This window comes from Nicotiana tabacum, chromosome 16 (assembly GCF_000715075.1).
Source record: "Nicotiana tabacum cultivar K326 chromosome 16, ASM71507v2, whole genome shotgun sequence".
NCBI classification, from domain to species: Eukaryota; Viridiplantae; Streptophyta; class Magnoliopsida; order Solanales; family Solanaceae; genus Nicotiana; species Nicotiana tabacum.
The window spans coordinates 14,260,721-14,266,547 of record NC_134095.1 but is presented as its reverse complement, the minus strand read 5'-3'; the positions used below and the strand labels follow the sequence as shown (position 1 = coordinate 14,266,547).

Sequence of the window (5,827 nt, the reverse complement as noted above, 5' to 3'; positions counted from 1 at the left end):
TTTGTGGTCCGGTCTTTCTCCGACCTACGGATAGCGGGAATTTAGTACACCGTGTTGTCCTAGTATATAAAACTAAGCTATACAAATTGATCCGTACACCGCCCTATGAAAAATTATTAGTAATAGAAAGCGAGAAACATACTTCTAATTAGTTGCTTAATTACTTGCTTATCGTTAACCAAGTAAGTAGAAGATTGCTTTCGGCTAAATAAATCATTTTAAGATTGTAGAAAGGAAACCTATAACAGAAAAGCATTTTTCAACCAAAAAAGAAAAGGAAGTAGATTGACTTTGAAGACATGTAAAATCACGAAATGTTCTCATATAATTGTTAAAACCTCAACTCTTAAGTAATAAGCAAGGCAACAGAAAGTGGGATCCAGCTTTGAAGTCAATGCTTCATTGCTTTAGTTTGCTGCTTTTGTGATGGAGTAAAATTATGGTTAAACTTGTGACAATATATAGGCCCTTTTTGGCTATAAATAATATTTCCATATTACAAACACTGATTTGATCATTTAGTACTTGAAATGTTGATAAAATATTAAAAAGTAGTACTATATTTTATTAGAAGTATTTCATATGAAATAAAAATTCTGTTCATAAATTCTAATATTTTTTATGTAAGTAAATTCGTATAAAAATACAACTTTAAATTTCAAATATTAATTTTCAATTTGAAAGTCTACGATCCAACTCCTAAACTCTGTTCTTAAATATGTAGTCCACTAAAATATACGTATAACAAAAGAAAGAAGAAAAAAGTCCACCCCCTACGCCTATAACATCACTCCCAAAATCTTTAGGTTTGCCAACTTTAACTTTTTTTTTTTTTCTTCTGTCGTTTTTATACCCCTTCTCTTCTCTTCAGAACATTATTTCATCACTCAACTTTACTTTTTCCTTCCCGTTCTCTTTCTTTTTAAAGACAAAGTCTAGCCCCAACGACTAGACTATGAGATCTATTTTGTACTCCTATTCTTTTTGAGACCTATGTTTTAACTACATCAATATTCTTTTTCATCTTGTCTTAATACTAAATTTTATCTGAGAGCATGTTATAGGAAACTGATATTGTATAACCGCCTTTAAAATAATAATCGAAAAAATATATATTTTGTATATATATATATATATATATATTATATATAAAAATTATACAAATTTTATATACTTATTTGACTATAAAATATAAATAGTTTTTGGTGCACGCCAAAAGCGAAAAAACCCTATGTCATATCTCGACAACTGGACAAAAAGAGTGGGACAAAAGCAATTGTAAATAAAATTAAGAGAATGCTAGAAGAAAATGGTGGTATAAACTTCATTTTAAGAGATTTTACACACAAATCTAAACAAGAAATAATGTATTCACTAGTTGACAATTGTACAATTTGGTGGAATGATCCCAAGTAGATTTGAGAATATTGCGTTTATAAATAGGTCCTACATTTGTTCGTATGGTGTAAGACAACAATTATTTTTTAATATTCTGTTTTATGTTTAGTCAAGACTCACAAGAGGGAAACTCAAACAAGAGTACAAAAAACGAAAGTCTCCCTTCCCAAAATGATACAAAAGGGAAAAAAGAAAAGAATCCCATGTGAGCTGTACGACCAGTGATCTTTTGTGGTTTCAATTTCAAGTTTGACGAAGAGAGAGCATCCGGTGTCCGGTAAAGAAGACTCCAAGTAGGTCCCAACAGACTTTCTTACCAGCAATTGCGATGTGTGTTAGGCGAAATATACACAAACGATCCCTGAAATTGTCCTCAACAACCAGGTGATTAGATCAAATAGACACCCGAGTGCAACAGACCAGATACGTGAGTTACACTTGCTAATGATGTGTCAAATGAGTCAATCAGTGAACAACACGTGTAATTTATAATTAAAATTTAACACTTATAATTAAAATAAAACGAATTTAAAGAAGAAATAAACCTTTTGCCCTAACTATTAACCAAAGCAGCTCCCCCCCCCCCTTCTCCGTCTCCTTCCCCTTTTCCCTAATCTACTCTCCATCCAACTAATTAAACACAGATCTTTACATTAGACCCCTTCCCCTTTCCACCTTCTTCTCCAACGTGCCCTATACTCAAAATTTATCCATCCATACTTGATGACACAAAGTTAGAAAGATGCCCGGCTGCCGAAGATCTCCACTTGCAAAGGGTTAAAAAGAATTACAATTACTTATTCGTTGGCAGTGTTATTTTAATTTACAAATTTGTCTGCATTTATCAAGTTTACAGATATAGCCAAGCAAATCATAAATCCGATTGAGACGTTCCAAGTAGAGAATCTTGATCTTATTAGAGATTAGCAAGAAAGAATCATGATCTACTGGGATTTTCAGTCTTCTTTTTTCGTCATTTTCTTGGTCACGGATTTGGGCTTATTTTACTTTTATTTCTCTAATTTATTATTTTTGGTGTAAAATTATTCGTCGATTTAAAATTAGTTGTTGTTTGTGTGTTTCTGTTGGAATGAAGGTATTGTTAGATGAAAAAGGATGTTTATCTAGTGGAGATTTGGTGGTTTTTCGCAACTATTGTTGCTGCAATTTTGCTGCTTTTTTCGACTAGCTCGGGATTAATTTGGCTTGGCGGATATAGGCGAAGCTGTGGAGGTTATGGGCAGTAAGTTTTTTTATGAAAAACGATTTTTTTTAGTGATTTAAGGTGGCTTAGTTGGAGCTTTAGTGACTGATTTTCATGGAAGCTATGGTGGTTTCATGGTAGGTTGCACTTGAAAGAAGAAGAGAGGCTAAGGTGAGGTATTTCATGTTTTTTCTTTTTAAAAAAATAAAAATTAGGCTGCAAAAATGTATCACGCGCTCAAAATTTGGTTAGCAATCACGCATATGCCACATCAGCGACAAGTGTTTACTTGATCTAATTAACAGTCACTTGAAGTGTCTAAATGATAAAAGGGTCAATTGAGGTGTTCAGTTGGTCGTTAAGGACAACTTCAAGAGGCCGTTTATGTATTTCGCTGTTAAAATATAAAAAGTAAACACACAAAAAAATTAAAAAATGATAATATATCATATATTTATATACATTATAGAAAATTGACCTAGCTATATTATAATTTCCCGACGTTGTCGCTTCGCCATTGCTTATGATCAGAAGCGGACTTGTGTACGGGTAAAATCGGGTGCGAAGTTTTCCTCGATTCCCTGGTAAGAGAGTAAAATGGAAGCACGGATCGACGTGATTATAATCGAGGACATGAACCCCTCGTATCGAGACTCGAAAAGAATGAATGATGTATTTGAGATTGGATACGGTAAAGCGACATACCCCGGACCAAGTATGGCTTCTGGACCTCGGGAGACGCGGTGAACGGTTATGCATGACAGATAGGGGACTGTAATATTCGCCCTCAACCGGATATTACGACGCGGATCCCGTTCAGTATCAATTATGTATCAATAATTACCGAAAAAGAAGATTTTTATCTTTTTTAGACTTGTAGTAGGACTGAAATTCTTCTACTATATAAAGAGGAAGTTTTCTTTAGTCTAACACATTATAACACGCAATTCAATCCAATATAAGATTACTTTTGTCTTCTAGCTATTGTTCAAGGCGTTACTCATTGGTTCTTCTCTTCACTCGTGACCGAACTTTTACCGAGGGCCCAATCGAGGACAAATTCCATTGTTCAAGATGAGATCGGGCTTGGTTATTATATTGTGATTGGTTTGATTGTTCATTTTGTTTTAATTCATCTATTTGCTATTCTTAATTATTCGGATTGAATTAAACCACGTACAAATTTAATTGTTCCACATTTTACGCTTGTTCTTTGAAATCTTAAATTCCAGGTCAGCCTTGTTGTACCATATTTTGCACTAGTCAAAACAGGATTCAACTTGTGGTTTCTCTGTTGTTGATGAATGAGAATCGCCACCTAATATTTAAAGGTATACTAGGGTACTTATTTAATTACTAAAGATTATATTCATTATTGGTCTACTAACAGGGGAGATCACGAGTAAGGGTTCTTGTTCTTCTAAGGAGAAGGTGTTAGGCACCCCTTAAAATATATTCGAGGTAGCTCCATAGGACTTAGACTAGATTTGAAATTAATTATTTGTACTATGCCTTACCTAGTGTTCCAAGGGTAAAGCTTACATTAGGATATAATGTCTATAAAGGGAAGTATGTTTTAAAGGAGATGGATTTAAAGGAAAGTCCTTTGTAAATTAGTTTTAGTGTATATAAGCTTAAAAAGAAAACTTTGAAAGATGGAAATGTTTGTGTAAGTATGAAAAGCAAATCTAGTTAAAACATTTTATGTCCTAAACCATGGAGGTTTGGGTTATTCCAATGTGGTAAAAGAGTGTTATGCAAATGATTCTAAGATGGACCTTGGTTTTGAAGTAGAAAATTATTTGAAAAACCTTTTGTTTTAGTGCAGCAGCACTTTAGTATTTTCGAGACAGCTGATTCCTTTTGGTAGATTAAATTGCGACAATTCTAATTTTTTAAAAGATGGATGGTTGCCTTTTCTAAGCCTTTGGGCTTCAAATATTTTAAAGAAAAGAGTTAGTAAGGCATGACAAATTAACAATAGCTTATGATTAGCGGATATGAAATTAATTACTAACTAAGGCTTCTTTTTTAATCCTAAGTTCTTTAGACTTGCCTAAGTTATTTTATAAATTAAAAGGTCAGGATAAACATTCAATCCAATATATATACTTGTCACATACATAATGAGAGATAACAAACAAGAAACAACAATGAGCAATGACATAGTGCAAGCTAAGGAATAGCGAAACAGTAAATAAAGAGATAAAAGGTAAGGAGTGACTCTGGGAGGTTTGAGCCTCAAAGGACAAGCACAATAATAGAAAACAAAGAGCGAATGAAGACCCTTAGACCATGATAGAGCTGGAGTTGGGCCTGAGTTCTTAAAGAACTCAGCAGACCCAAATCATTTGTACATGCCCCAAAAATAAAATAAAAAAATCATTAGAACAACAATATTGTATCCATATATATAAAATTCCCAATCAAAGACTAAGACCATCAGTAAAAATGTTTGAATGCTTAAAGAAATCATACTAAGCAAAGATCAAAAGAAGAGTTCACTGACAACACATAAATGTTAAGGGAATCATGCTAATGTGGGGATCGTGTATAGTGAATGATTCACATTGAATACATTTTATTGCCATTAACACCAAACTTGAGAGTAATTAGTGTCAATGAGTTAAAGACTAAGAAAATAGTTCTACTCAAGGCCGATGCCCCTTTTGAATCCCCTGACACTTCAAAGTTCCCAAGGGTCTCGAGGCCTAGAGCAATTTTTGTGTCGGGGAGAGTAGCATAACCTAGAGTTAAACTCTACTCCTAAATACCTTTAACCACTAATGACTAATTCTTCCCTATAGGTTTGAATACCAATAAGGCTTTCTTAATGCAAACCAACCACTAGGACATTTCCTACCATAGGAGCCTACTTTCCTTACCAGAATAACATATAAATAGACACATAGAATAGTCTCTATGCTTCAACATTAAATAAGTGAAGCACACATATGAATCAGTTATGAAAAGTCAGATTTCTAGGCACATATGGCAACAAGAATACTTATGCTGCTATTGCTGAATATTAGATAACTGAAATCATACATCCCATAGACAAACAAGACACATAATTTAGAATTATAACAGCTTTAGGATACATAGACTAATATCTTAACATGATCATAGATAAACATGAACTTAGACTAAGTACATTGGTGGAATCCTTTGAGAACATTAATACAGATTCAAACAATGACACAAGCAGGCTATTGCTATTGCATT

At 33.5% G+C, this 5,827-nt stretch overlaps 1 long non-coding RNA gene across 1 annotated transcript; it reads left to right on the top strand.

The window, feature by feature from the left end:
* The first annotated feature begins 1,480 nt into the window (after window positions 1–1,480).
* LOC142170527 (uncharacterized) lies at window positions 1,481–3,582 on the top strand. Its single transcript, XR_012699754.1, has 2 exons — window positions 1,481–2,773; window positions 3,134–3,582. It is a non-coding gene; the product is annotated as an uncharacterized LOC142170527 (long non-coding RNA).
* The last annotated feature ends 2,245 nt before the right edge of the window (window positions 3,583–5,827 follow it).